Source organism: Falco cherrug, chromosome 11 (assembly GCF_023634085.1).
Source record: "Falco cherrug isolate bFalChe1 chromosome 11, bFalChe1.pri, whole genome shotgun sequence".
NCBI lineage: Eukaryota > Metazoa > Chordata > Aves > Falconiformes > Falconidae > Falco > Falco cherrug.
The window spans coordinates 20,629,775-20,644,320 of record NC_073707.1 but is presented as its reverse complement, the minus strand read 5'-3'; the positions used below and the strand labels follow the sequence as shown (position 1 = coordinate 20,644,320).

The 14,546-nt window shown below is 41.2% G+C and overlaps 1 protein-coding gene across 2 annotated transcripts in view; it reads left to right on the top strand.

Moving 5' to 3' along the window:
• The window catches only part of OSTN (osteocrin), a 104,152-nt gene that overhangs the window by 80,416 nt on the left and 9,190 nt on the right, over positions 1-14,546 (top strand). The window contains exon 1 of one of the 2 annotated variants that reach the window (XM_055724092.1): positions 8,946-9,022. The exons of the other annotated variant lie outside the window; for it this stretch is intronic. The gene's annotated coding sequence lies outside the window, so the exon portion shown is untranslated. Of the gene's footprint in view, positions 1-8,945; positions 9,023-14,546 lie in introns of those variants that run through there. 2 annotated transcript variants of the gene reach the window in all.

Genomic DNA, 14,546 nt, shown 5'->3' with positions numbered 1-14,546 from the left:
AACGGGCCAGCCGTGTGGAAGGAAGGTGGTTTTGTCCCTTCTTCTAAGGTCCTTGTGTAAGATGTGGAGGCGAAGGCAAGGGAACAGGTAGGGAGAGGGACTGAACAGGCTCTGGAGAGCAGCCACGTCTCCGGGAGGGCAGTGTGTGGGTTTTGGACACAGCCCAGCTCAGTGTGAGTAACTGAAGCCCAGAGATTCATTGCTCACATGAATTAATAATGATTTATACAGCTTCATTAGTATGCCAGCAGCAATGCCTATAGTTATAGTGACTTAATGCTGCGCATGGCACAAGCCTGCTTTCTGCTGCATATGACTGGGGAAAGAGTTATGGTGCGGAGCTGTGACAAACCTGCATTTTTGGAGCTGGGCTTTGACGTTTGGCAGGGGATAATTGTACTTCTTTGCCTCTGAAGGTGTTGTGAAAATATATGAATCATTGTTTATTTCCAAAGTGCTTGGACGCTGTAACTTCAGATGGGATAGAGAAACCCACAAAGGAATACTGTTTGCTTCAGAGCAGAGATCCTCATGAAAGACAAACCTTGGCCTGCAGAGGGGAAGGGTCTGGCCACGTGGCTGGCATGATGCAGAGGACAAGGATGCACACAGCAGGAATAAGCAGGCAATGTTAGGACCTTGAGTTTTCTGAAGCTGGCAGTCTCTCAGCTTTAATGAAGCACAAATTGTTCAGTTGGGTACAGAAGGGACTGGATAACCTTCACTGCCCTGCGCTACCTGTGGGAATAAAATTGGGGGTTCTCCCTGGTTTCTTGGCTAAGCTAGGATACAACAGCCACAGAGTAAAAAAAAAACAACCTGGTAAGATGAAAGGGCATTTTCCATGTCATAATGTTCTGAATAGGACTTTATAGGCCCTGGCCATAGAATGCTATACAGTGCTCAGTATTCTGTCTCAGCTTCTAGACCTGTAGTGTAGTAGAATAATGTGTGTGTATGCGTGTGCAAGCTCCTGAAAAAGAACACTGTAGCAGAGAAGGTAAATTATATAAAATCTGACTCATGTGGGCAGCAGGATAGTGGCCGTTCTAAAAAGCCCACATGGAGGTGAATGTTATCAATATGAGCAGCCACATGTTGACAGAGGGTGATAAGATAGTTACCTATGAAGGGCAAATGAAAATGACACCTCCCTCACACAACCAAAGTCTGAAATCTCTTTACAAAGGCCAGTAGCATCAACACTGCGGACAGTAAGGCTCAGAGAGGTGAATCCAAGGTCATCTAGACAAAGCAGAAGTGAAGCGGAGACTAACCCCATTCACCTACACAAACTGAGTATCTCAAAGCAACTTTTAGAAAAGACCCGAGGGTCCTGGTGGGTGAGTTGACCATGAGACATGATCATGAGCAGTGCCCTTGCAGCAAAGAAGGCCAACAGCATCCAAGGTTGTGTTAGTGTGTGCATGCATCTGGAGTGCTAGGCTTCCCAATGCAAGAGAGGTGTGGACATGCTGGAAGGATGTCCTTGTGTGTATGTATATGAGCAGAAGCTGAGAGAGCTGGGGTTGTATAGCAGAAGTTATCTTATCCGTGCATCTAAATAACTGATGGGGAAGCAAAGAAGACAGAGCCAGACTCTTTTCAGTGATGCCCAGTAAAAGTACAAGAAGATGTACTTGTACAAGCAATAGGCACAAATTCCTGAATAGAGGAAATTCCTTTTAAACATCTGATTTTCTTTTTTTTTTTTTTTTTTTTTTTACTGTGGGAGTCATTGAGCAATGAACAGGCTGCCTATAGAAATTGTGGTGTCTCCATCCTTGGAGTTATTTAAAACTTGACCAACCACAGCGCTGACCAAGTTGCTTTAGTTGACTGTGCTTTGAGTAGGTGAGTTGGACTAGGCAATCTCCAGAAGTTCCTCCCAACCTCCACCCTGCTGTGATTCTGTAACAGCACACAGCTCTCCTGAATCCCAGGATAACGTTCACAATGAAGTGGTTACTGGGATACTGGACGTCTGCTCTTTTTGATTGGATGTTGCCAACAGAAATGTGTACAGGTATGGGGCTGCACATGTGCGCGTGGTCTATGCATATTAGTGGATACCTGGAGAATCCCTCCATATGCAGGCAAGCCAGCATATCCAGCCAGCGGGCCAGAAGAAAATGTGAAAAATCGCTGAATTCCACCTAGACAGAATTTCCAGCTGGAAAAAAAGAGGATGTGTCTGGGGAATCCTGGTCATGAGCTATTCCTGCCTCCAGGATCTTGTGCTAAGTCTCTTCACAGGATTGTTTCTCCTTAAATAAATACTCACCCATTCAAACAAGGTCTTTGCACACCAGAAACAGGATATTCATCACTTGATTATGTGGTGGGTTGCTCACTATTCATTACTTTTTGTATTCTTCCCTTTAAAACTTCTTAGCTATTCCAGTCAAGGGGAAGAAACGAGTGCGCATGGCTGTGTTTATACATAAAGGTTTGTGGCTTTTGTCACACCAACACATCCAGCTTTGTGTGGGCATGATCAGTCTATGCAGTTGTGCCACTGCTTTATGCACATTGCTTGAGAAAAATAAGCTGTAACAAAAGAGAGTTTAGTCTGGGTGTTATTTTTACTGCTTTCTATTGTAACTGTGTCATATAGTGGTCTATCTATCTGTCCCCTGACTGCAAAATACACAAATGCAAAATGCTGCAAGCTGGGTGACCTCGCAGGCAAGAGAGGGAAGGAATAATCGAGGAGCTGACAATCAGCACTCGGTAATTTGTTCCTGTAACAGCACGTGGGTCTAATCAGCAAATACCTTCCTCCGGCTGCATGCCGAAGTGCTCAGTCCGCCAGACAGTCATTTGCCGCAAATCGGCTCTGCCCGCAACGTGGCTACCTCTAGGGGGCGGTGACCGACTGATTAATGTTTGTGCTGTAATTGGACATGATTACTGGATTACCCTGCATTAATCCAGTGGCGATGTGGCAGCTGTTTAGCAAATTGCACCTTCCCTGCAGAAGGGTGCAGAGTCTGACAAGGGAAGGTCTCTGTCCAGTTGAAGCGATAGAGGAAGTAATGTAGCAGAATTTGCTCAAGCATTACAACGAATGTACAAACTGCTGTGAGATCTTTAATTCTTAGAAGTACCAGAGACTTCACTTTTAGAACAGCACTTGATTGTACTGTTCCTTGCAGGAACCAATCACTAAGTACATTTAAACCAGAGCAAAACAGGGAAGGGAATCAAATCGGTCGGCATCAATTGCTCTGAACTCCCAGGTTTACACTAACAGCTTACTCTGGTTAGCTTCCAGCACAGAATGGTCCCGCTGTGCAAGCCAGCATCCCAGGGACAGCTTTACTAGGAATGGGGAGACAGTACCTTCCCTATTAATATCATTTGGTGCAGGAATTGCTTCCAGGGAGAAGCAGCTGCCCAGCCCCACCTTTCACATGACTTCATCTTCCTCTACCTGCATGTCAGGTAAGAAACTAGTGGCAGTGTTTCTTGCGGCATCCTGTGATGTTCTGAGTGGTCCTGCGTGGCCCTGCCCAGCTCCCACACCACTGTACTCTGACTGAAGAATATCACTCACCTTCCACTTTTCCCCCAGATCATTGTCATAATTTTGCTGCGTAGCTGCTTTCTTTAACTGTTCTGTATCATTTCTCATGATGCCAGTGAACCAAATCCAGTGGTTCTCAGCTCTGTACAGAAATGGTGATCAGTTGTGTGAAAAAAAGTGTGAGGCCAAGAAAGAGTTTCAGGACAGACAAGTTTTTTCTTCTCGTGAGCATGTCTTTGAATTTCAGCTGCTGCTATGCATTCTGTGCTGTGCTGCATTGCCGCATTTGTAATTAGCTCTGGAGCCAAAATTTGTGCTCTGCAGCTGAGATGCACACTTTGTTGCTCTGTGCTTTAAGTACCATGCCACAAGCATTCATGGGTGAAAAAAAGAGTTCGTTTCACTGACAGGGGACATCAGCAGACAGGTCTTTGATAAGGGAGGCAGCCTGAAAACATCAGCACCACTCCCTGTCTTCCCTCTTGGTGCAGAAAGATGGGGCTGGTTCTCAGTTTGTCTTTATATTTAGCATTGACTCCAAGTAGCGTAGCCAGAGGGGATGGAAACACATTCTACTCATTTTTATTTCTGTGATGCCAGTTTGAGCAAAGACCAGGCTGATACCAGCCCAGAATTAGTGCTATTTGCTTAGTATTTTGAGACCTCTTTGTATGGCTTCATTGCCTCTCATCCATTAGCTTGGGGACCACTGTATCCATCCATGGCACAAAAGGCCCTGTCACTCTTCTTGGCCATCTTCGCTCCTCGCAGGCATCTTGGGCTGGGAGCCAATGACACAGGCACAAAACATAAACTGCCCTTTTTATTTCCAAACACATTATTCTGCGTCATAGCATGACTGTTACAGAAAAAGCTTGCATTTCAATAAACTGTCCTGGCTTGGGATTTTTGCTTTGTTTTGCGAGTGCTTTTTATGGATTCTTTCATGTCATGACCCGGCACTTATCTGAAGCACTTAATTCTAGCACAAAGGACTTTTTAAAAGTACATATATAGAAACTGTTAGTAGGAAGCTTAACACTCCTGAAGAATGTTACTGTCTTCAGTTTTATGTGGTACTTTCACTTTGTGGGTTTCGATTCTCAAAATCCATCTAGCTGCAAGGAGTCATCTTAAATGGAAGTGACACAGCAAAAGCTACTTTGATAGCTTGCAGATTTTAAAGTAGCTGTCTTAACGTAGTTTTTTTCTTTCAAGGTAGAATGTACCTTCAATTGGAAAACATGCATACATGTTGTTAATGCAGGGTCTCTTTTCCATAGTTCTGTCTTACGGTGGGTCATCTGCTCTCTGGCTCTGTATATCTACATGAAAATAGGTGGGAATCAGTTTGGTTTCTGAAATTCAACCTTATATATTGACTGAATATCTGAGGTAGTTATTTTAAAATGTTTCCCCTTCTTTAGACAAGATATGAATGTAAGTGTAGTGAAAGCAATGTTGGGTGTTCTCCCTGAACCAGTGATGCAGCTATAAAATGCTGGGTGTTGGCTAATCTGGTGGAATGGTAATCTATTTTCAACCTGGTGTCAGAATTGGGCCAATTTTATCAGAAGAGTTTATTGTCTCAAGAAATAAAAATAGATTGAAGGCACCATAATTTGGAATACGTCAGTTGTTTATCTCCGAGCATGAATCAGTGTCAGCTGAGAACCTAACTTACAGAGATCAGCTCTTTATAAACAAAAATTATAGTTTTCATTTGAAAAGAAAAAAGTTCTTGGAATATTTCTTAGAATACTGGGGCAATACTTTCAAACCTGGGAAAAAAAATCCACTTTTTCTAACTTCAATGTTGTCTTTATTTCCCATCCTAAACCCAGAACTAGAGTGTTTCTAATGATACACTCACTGTTTCGTGAAACTGTGAATAATCGTAGCAATTAGAATGTCACGTGCCTTTACTCCGTGCCAGCTGAATCAGAAATGCCTGAGGATGGGTCTACGGCTTTGGCCGTAACACCTTCTGGACTCCACACTATTCATGTTGATTTATAAGTGTCAAATGTGCAACCTTATGTGAGGAATCAGTGGTCAGTGGAAAGGTTGACTTTGAATTAATTTGTAGCCGTTTGTAGAAGTAATTTGAAGAGGCTGGCAGGTAGAGTTCCCATGGGACAACTTAATGATAGAAGGAGGAGATTTCTGTGCCTTGGACCATAGTGATGTAACAGTACTGCTGCATGTTTAAGTGGGAGAAGAAAAAGATTGGATGTATGATACAGCAAAACTAGCAAGCACGTGTACTCATGTGTCATTCCTAAAATTTTAAGGATGAGTTCTGACAAACCCAAATACAGTTTCCACAGGCAAGGCTGGTGAAGAGCAAGATTGCTCAACACTTACACAAATGAACCCTTGCTAACTCTTGTTCTCTGAATAAGAACTTGTCTACCAAAGGAATTAAGGAAAACATTGAGACAAATCAAGTGATTTGCAAACCGATGTTGAAAGAATTGCAGAAATTAGTAGCGAGAGCATGAGAGCAACAGGGAGACAGGTTTGTCTTTCTCTAGGATGAGAGAACAAAGAGCTGTATGACTTGTGTTCTTAATCTCCTCCAATTTCCTGTTTTTTGGTCTTCATAGTTGAGAAAATCAGATTATGTTTGTTTATTTATTTATGGTTAAGACAACAAAGGTTCTTTCCAAACACTTGGTTGCCCTAACTTAATTATACTGTAAGTATAATTAAACCGCAGTAGTGTTGAGGATGTCTGTTCCTTGGGCACTCTGCCAGCTAAATAATCACCATACACCTTTTTCATTATCTGGGAAGCTTCCTTATGAGCCTTCTCCAGAAGGTGTCAAATGGTATCTGTGAGTTGTTGCTAAATCTAAGACAATTTAAGAGTAGGAAATTAAATGTTAGCACTCTAACACTCTATAGTCTTTTTTTTTCTTCTTTCTTCCTTTCTTTCTTTCTTTCTGCTTTTGATTTTTTTGTTTGTTTGTGTGTGTCCCCTCCCTCCCCCCCTGGAAAAGAACACTGTGCTGGTAGCATATGTCCTATTCTAAGGTCACTAGCAGCCCATGAAGATGGCTAATTACTCAGATCTGAGTCTTTCACACCTCCCAGTCAGAGATGATGACAATTGTGTGTATCAGCATCCTTTCCTGAAATCTTTCAGATTGCATGTTTTTGTAGGAAGAGCACAGAGACAAATGTATTTTGAAATGTAAGAAATGTGTATTAGTCATCTAAAAGGAAGAGCCACAACCTGACAGTAGGTCCAGGTAGTACAAAAGTGCCTGGAGCTTTGTTACAGGATCACCGATCAGTGGAGAGCCTAAAAGCAAGTTTTAATCCCAGGTCTTAGACATCCTCTTGTAGTCAAAGGAGATGACAATATGGCTGCATTTCTCCTCCTGCTATTCCTGCAGCCCACTGTCCCACTCACTCTTGCAAGGTGCTAAGCTTTGGCCAGCTGAGCCCCAGACATCCTGCAGCTTCGCCCTGTGTAGTGAAATACTGCAACACCTACCTTACCAGCATCCAGTTGTCTGCCGTCAGCTCGCTCACAGTGGCACAGCCCGTGTCTCCTACCAGCCTCATCCACACCAAACGTGGTGACCGAAGGGAGTCCTGCAGAGGTCCTGCTTAAAGAGCTTGAGGTGGGACCCGTAAAAACTTTCTGAGGGGAGTAAATGCCTATGAGGACCACCTTGTGTCTTTCCAACAGAAAAAAAGAGAAAGAAACCGAGCGCCTAGAACTGCTGTAGCTGGTTGGCAACACCTCAGGTCATACGTAGCAAAGATACCCCATAAATCTAATAATTTCTTGTAGTTAGATCATGATTATCTTTTTTCCCCTGAGATCCTGCGCATGTGTTTTATACACATCAGTCAAGTACTTCTGTGTCCCTGAGCTTCCAGCAGCAAGCCACCGTCTAAATGCAGGTAGTACTGTAAAAAGGAGCACAGCCCAGTTCTCTTCCAGCAGCAGCGTTTTCAGCCGTGTTTCGGCTGGCATTGTTTGGCTCTGCCCTTTTGATTCTGCTGCTGCCCTAGCGCCCGCAGAGCTCTTCTGGACCTCTGCAGCTGCCACCGCTGTTCTCTTGTGCCCTGAAGTGGAAGGGAGTCCCAAACTGCCTGCCCCAGCCCGACACTGGTGCGGGTGCTCATGGGGCTAATGCCTATTTCTGCAGCACTACGCTCGGCTGTACTCCCACATCTGCCCGTGCCGGGAGATGCTACTGAAAAGTTTGCTTTGCCTCTCCTTGTTCTCTGGGGCCGAACATTTGTGTTGTGCTCATGATCAAACCCAGCTTCTCATTCTCCATTGACTTCCCCCCACACTGATCCCTCAGTCAGGGAGCCTGGCAAAAAAGCGCTTTGCAACGAACTATCCTGATTTGGCACTTGATGTCAGCTCTGCAAAATTCTGTCGCCGTCTTCATCTGGGAAATGAGCTGTGTTACAATACAATTAAAGTCTTCTCTCTCTCTAATCACTCTGATCAGGACAGATAATGAAATCAAGGCTGTTTCTCCCTGGCTGGCATATTTTTCCCACCTATTGCAGAGCTGCATTTGAAATTTCCTTTTACTATCCGTCACTTGTATGAAGAGCTTTGGCAAGTTAAGAGTAAAAACTTTTTAGAAAGTGCTATGCCTGTTTATTTAGAGAACAAAGTAACTATGAATTAACTGCTAAGAAGTCTGCACAGGTTGGAATTTTAGACCCCAAAATGGGTCTACAATTGCTGTGTGAATCAATTAAAAACTGAGATTAAAGAAAAGGGGCAAAATAGAAGATAGTCTTATTCTAGTGAGGTAAGCAGGGAAAGAGATAGATCCTCTGGCACTGCCTAGAGAAGATAGGCAGCTTCACAGGTGACACTTCACAATCATTTCAAAAGCTGAAATGAACTGTTTGAAAGACTTAAGTTCTTCTGACTTGCTTTACAAAACACACTCCTTTTCTAATGCTTACCTTACAGTAGTATCGGTCTACTAAAAATGCATTAATTAATTTCTTCCTGAAGTTAATGCAGTCCTCTTAAAGTTATTCCTGTTTTTCCTGAGAAATAAAGTTTAAAAAATAAAATAAAATTCAGGACATCAGGTTTCTGTACTGCAGTTTGCAAAAATGAGAGGTTAGAGGAATGGTGATGCTGCTGAAAATCTTTTCACTCCCATGGCTGTCTGAATCTTGAAAGCAAAAAGGAAAAAGCCAACAAAAAAATTAATTAGACCTTTAATTACAAACTAATCATCTTGATCAGAGCAGTAAATGTAACAAATGTGAAGCAAGTATGTGTGTGAGAGTGCAGGACAGAGAAAGGTTTAGGGCAAGGATCAGTGGAAAATCTTTAGAAATGATGTAAGAGAAAGCAAAGGCAGGGATTGGAGTTTGTAGCCTACAGCAGAGACTATAAAAACTCTGAAAGCAAGCTGAACATTAGGGATAAGTTAGGGGGAAGAACATAGCAGGACCCTTAAGGTTGGAATTGCTTGTTTCCAATGCAAGGTAAGAGGAGTGAGGACAGAGATGGGCTGGGGATCTTTTGTGTCTTCTGCTCTGTTTATGGAAACTTTCTTCCCTCTGTGCTTTCTTCCTTCTAATTTTTTTTCAAGTTTTTTGTATTAACAGGCATGCACAAGGTATACACGTGCCCATGTCTGATGGGAAAAGCACAGCTTCTTTTTTCAGTTTGGGATTAAGATAGCCAGATGCTTATCACTTAGTATTTTTGGTACTAAAACTGAACTAGTAATATTCAGTGGAAACTTATATCCTTCAGTTAATCAGCCAATATTTAAACAAGATGTGTCAGTGCATTTTACAACCATGACTAGTTACTTTCACTGCTTTTGCAGTGCCTTGCAGTAAACTGCTGTCTGTTTATATTGTTATGGATTTTCCACTGTATATGTTATTGTCAAATGCATATTACTTCTTAAAATAAGCTGAAGAGCTATGACAGAATAGTTCCTTTGCATTACTAAACACCATATGTGGTCGACAAGTTTGCTGCATGTAATATATTGTAAAACACAAGATAAATGATTTAGGGAAAGCATTCAAGGTATGGATTTGCAAAAGGGTTTTATTATATCTCCTATTAGATAAATGTTGATCTGGATTCTGCCACATTCCTGCAATAATAGAATAATCCTGCAAAAACATTCCTACGCTAACAGAGTAATTAGCATTATCCAGTGATCTGACTACTTCAGCTTTGTACCACTGTACATGAAGGCAGACTGATTCAGTGATAGCCATTGTAATTTCTCCATTCTGAGTTCAAAACTATTTCAGTGTTTCTTTTTGCCTCCCAGACTGGAGTTGTACAAGTAAATACATGTGAATAACCTTTGGTTTAGATGTCCAGAGGCTACAATGAAGTCCAGAATCCACTGATTTTTGAAGCACAAACACACAGTGCCTTTAGCTTTCCTTACTTGTCTTTTCAGCTTGGAATGACCACCCTCTCATGCGGACTGCAGAGCTGAAAGCTGAGAAGCTGTGGGGACATTTTTTGCCCCTGCCCACTGATTCACTCAGGAAACCTGGGGCAAATTATTACATTTATCTGTTTCTGCTCACAAGAACTCTGTATTGAAAATGCAGCTCAACCGACTTTTCTTGTAAAATACTTTGAATATCATGAGGCATAATAGGCAAAAATAAAACCAACAAAAAACCCAAACCCCAAACAAAACCCAAATCAAGCAAATCTGTGGTGTTAAAGATGGGAAAACTGCAAAAATCTATCTGGCTAGACGAGGTGTTTTTCACTATTTATAAATACCTGATTTCACTGATTTCAGCAGATTAAGGCTTCATTTTCACTCTTTGAATGAATGACAAGTGTACCTCTCCAGGCTTCTTAAATAGCAAATTACAAAATTTGAACCATACCACCAGGTTGGTTGAACCAACCAAGAGGGCTGTAAGAGCCCTCTTGCCTGACCCTGGCAAAGATTGCAAGGGGTTGCAGCTTTTCCTTTCTTGTTAGTCAACCCAGAGCAACAGATTACTCTCTAATTTCCATTTGCAGTGCATCTTCACCAAGAGTTTTCTCCTTCAACTAACATCTTTTGATCAGAATATTTAAGCATTTATCCAGTAAATCAGCATCAGTATTTGAGTCTTGTGAAGACATCCCAATGCCATTTTTGTCTCTTAAAAGCTTATCTTGAAGGCTTGTCTTACAGGATATTTTTACTAGACCTTAAATGGCCTATGTTTTTGTATTGATAACGTATTCTGCTAATATACTTTTCATACCAGGTATGAAGAACTTTTACATATCGCTCCAGTGCTGTTAGGAATGGAGATGATAGTTCTAATATAGAAAAATACAATATCTTTCTTGATAATTTTTATGGATAGAAAGGTTTCTTATTTTTACTTTAAATGCTGAAGATGGCACTCTAACAATGAATAGTTCTTAGTTCTCATGCTAAAGATGAAGACAGCTAAATGTAAAGTTGTTAGAAATGTTAAGAGAAGTTGGCATGTTCAGTCAGTACATATATAAATACTGTAGAGTTGAGAGATGGCAATGAAGAATAGTCTAATAGTGTTTTGTTTTCCATTGTGCATACCAGGAATACTGCAGCTTGCTCAGTTTTCTTACTTAGGAAAAGTATAAATAGGTTCTTCCTATTAAGAGACATTTTCTTACACTTCATAGCATCCTTCTTATTTAGTAGTCCCTAGGCTTCTAGATGGGGTTTATTGCTTCTGTTTGTGTCTCTTGCTTCATGGTCTCCTACTTTTATGGTATAGATGTGAGTTCGGGGTTTTTAATTTCTAAAATCTGTTGCTAAAAATGGGGTTATTACACAGTGTAGACAGTTTTGCAAGATGTCAAGCCTGTCTCCTTCCTGCCCATTCTAAGGAAAAGTGTCCTCGTTTGTTCTGCATGGCTGTTTGGTTTCATGCTCTTTATTGAAATAAAAAGACAAGGATCACAACTGACTGGTATTCCACAAGTGTTTGTCCACCTTTGTCAGTTAATTTTTTCCCAAATCACCCTTCTGTCTATTAAGCAAATGTACCCCAAAAGTCTGTGTTTATTTGTACACTTTCCAAACTCGTAAGGGAACTGTAGGGCCACATTTTCAACCTTTCTCTTTATGAGCCATGTGATTTCTGTGCTGCTCCCAAAAATGTTGCGTTTTCTGTGGGCAGGGTCAAGTGCGGAGGCTAGTCAAGCCCTGCAGGGACTAAACCATCACTGAATCTGTTTTATCTGAGTACAGATGGTAGAAAGTTGTATACTTCAGCATCCTCTGACCACATCTGCATCTGCCAAAAGTGCAACTATCAGTACCTGAATCAGCATTTATAATAGATACTTCAGTAAAACACAGGCAAAGATGACTAGCATGGTGATACGAAAACACATCAGGACCAAACACTGGAAATCATATTGTTAGAGTGAATGCAATTATTGAAATGAAGACTTTGAAAGCCAATGGCTAATCTGAAGTGTCTTCTGGAGAAAGTTTTAAGGAACTTCATTTTCAGAAAGTGGACAGCCTTGTCGTTGAAATACTGTCTGACAAAATGTTTCATTTGGGATGCAGAAATACCTAGGCATTATCTAAGAATAACTAGTTGTATGCCTCTTGTATGAGTTCCGGAATTTTAAGTTATCTCTGGTTACATCAGATGAAACCTACCTGCATCTATTTATCTACATAGTTTGGAAACTGAAAATAAAGGGAAATTTACATTGTTAGATGTTGACAGTATCTGTAATGTGTATCTAATAAAATATATGGCATTGTTAAAAAATGTGCATTTACTCCAGGAAACACATTATTAATAACATGAAGTGCCTGACACTGACTGCTTACATTTCATTTTGCCAAAGTCCCATACTTCAATGTCTTCCTTCAGTATCTTTTTAGAAAGCAGTATGTAAGAAGTGCTCCGTATCTCATCTGTGGGATGAGATCAAAGCCACCACTCTAACCTATTTCTGGACACTGCTTTTTTTTTTCTGAGGAAGGGACTTGTTTTGATTTTTCTCCCTTTTCTTTGATATTTACATGACTAGAAAATTACACTTGAGATGTACATGGTCCCTTAGTAGTTTCTGAAAACACTAGAACAACTGGTACGGGCATATTTTTGGCTTTGTTTTAACAAATATGATCAGAGGATCCATCCTACAACGTATAGAAGTAGGGCAAATTTGTTTCAGCAGGAGCAGACTTATTCTCAGAGCTTCACACAAGCCATCTGTAAGTTTGTTCTTTTGGTAAGCTACTCATTCATCATAAATTTTTTTGGCCGAGGTAGATTCCCATCAGGTGTCGAATCCAAGGCTAGTGAGGCCAGTGTCAGGACTCGGTGGTATATTTGATTAAGATAATAATCAAAATATTATCCACAAGCATTGTTTTTATATTAATACTTTTTATTTTATAAGAATTTATTTCATTTATATTAATATGTTATATATTTATATTTATTTATATTTTAATTAATATTCTATTTTGTGGCACTGGAGCAGCAACAAAATACCTCAGTAACTGGCTTGCAGACACAGCTGTGATTTCCCCCAGCTGGTTCGAATCTGCATGAGAGATCCTCATGGCTAACAGGTGATGGGGGCTCACCAATACCATCCCAGTGCTTATACAGCAGAAGGACTGGAGTCCTAATAGATACTGCCAGGAGCTTCCCAGTGCTTATGCGATGGTCATGCCTTGGCTTTGCATCAGGTCAGCTTAGGAGCATACAGCACAACACCCCAAGGGCTTCTGGGCTCAGCCACAACGTGCTCATTGCAAGAGCAAGGTCCTCGGCGGCAGGGGAGCTCCAGCACGCCCCGTGTTGGCATTACGACAGGCAGACCATAGTCATCGATATATAGTGGCAGCTGAAGTGAAAGATTACAGTGCAAGGCATGATGTCTTGCCTCAGTTCTCTTGCTAACAGGCCAGCAAGAAAAATAAAGCTCTTGTGATTTATACTTGCAGAGTAATCTCCACAGTAATGTGAAATATGATAGTTCAAATGGGTAAGAACAATGATAGCTGTTACCATTTTTGACAGGCAATGGGTTTGGAGCTTGGTGATGAATTGCATGCTGTCTGGGGTTTGTTCAGCCCACTTATCTTCAGGATGTCATTTTGTTTTTTGGGTTTTTTTCTTTAAAAGAAAAACATCTTTTAAGTCCTTTGGCTTGATGTTGGAGACTTAACAGTTTCTGTTTGGTAAAGAATTTTGCTTGCTTGTGATCTTTTTTTTGGAAAACGGCTCTGCACAGATTCCTAGGAAAAAGTTTTGAATGTTTATCCTGCTTTGATAAGGTAGAATAATGTTCTCTCTCTTATCTTCAATTTTATTTTAATTGGATCTGCAACAAAGATATGCAATTATATGAGGAATTCTAGTTTTGACACATTTCAAACTAAAATATCACTAAAATGCATAAATATGTCTGGATTTCAGACTTGCAATTACATTTAGTGAAGGGTATACCATATTTTATGTTGAACAACACCAGACCAGACTCTGAGATACTAAAGACATGGAATTATACGCCAATCCCTTCGCCACCAATCTCACAGAGGTATGTCAAGAGTTTTCCAGAAGGATGGAAACTCAATACAAGAGGTGACGTCTTGCAAAGGTCCATGTGGTTGTCAGAGCTTTACTTGTTCTCCTTCAGTAAAAAGTACTGTCAAGCTTCGCTTTAGGTCTGTCTTGGAAAGGGTCAAGGTTAAAATGTGGGTGGGGTGAAGTAACAACCAGTGCATGGCTGGGAAAGTCCCTTTAAGCAGGAGGGCTCTGGTTACCCAATTGCAACAGATGAGCTCAAGGAGAAAAAGCAACAACTGCTTTTAACAGCAAAGATCCTATGACAGGGCTGACGGTGGAAAGCTAAGTCTCAGGCTGGCAGAAGACAGTGTGAGTTTTAATTATGTTTACATAGTCCTATCACACTCTTAGTTTTGCAAATACTTTTCTAGAGCTAAACTGCTCCACTGGGACAACCCTGCTTCTTTCTCCCACTTTGTTCCCT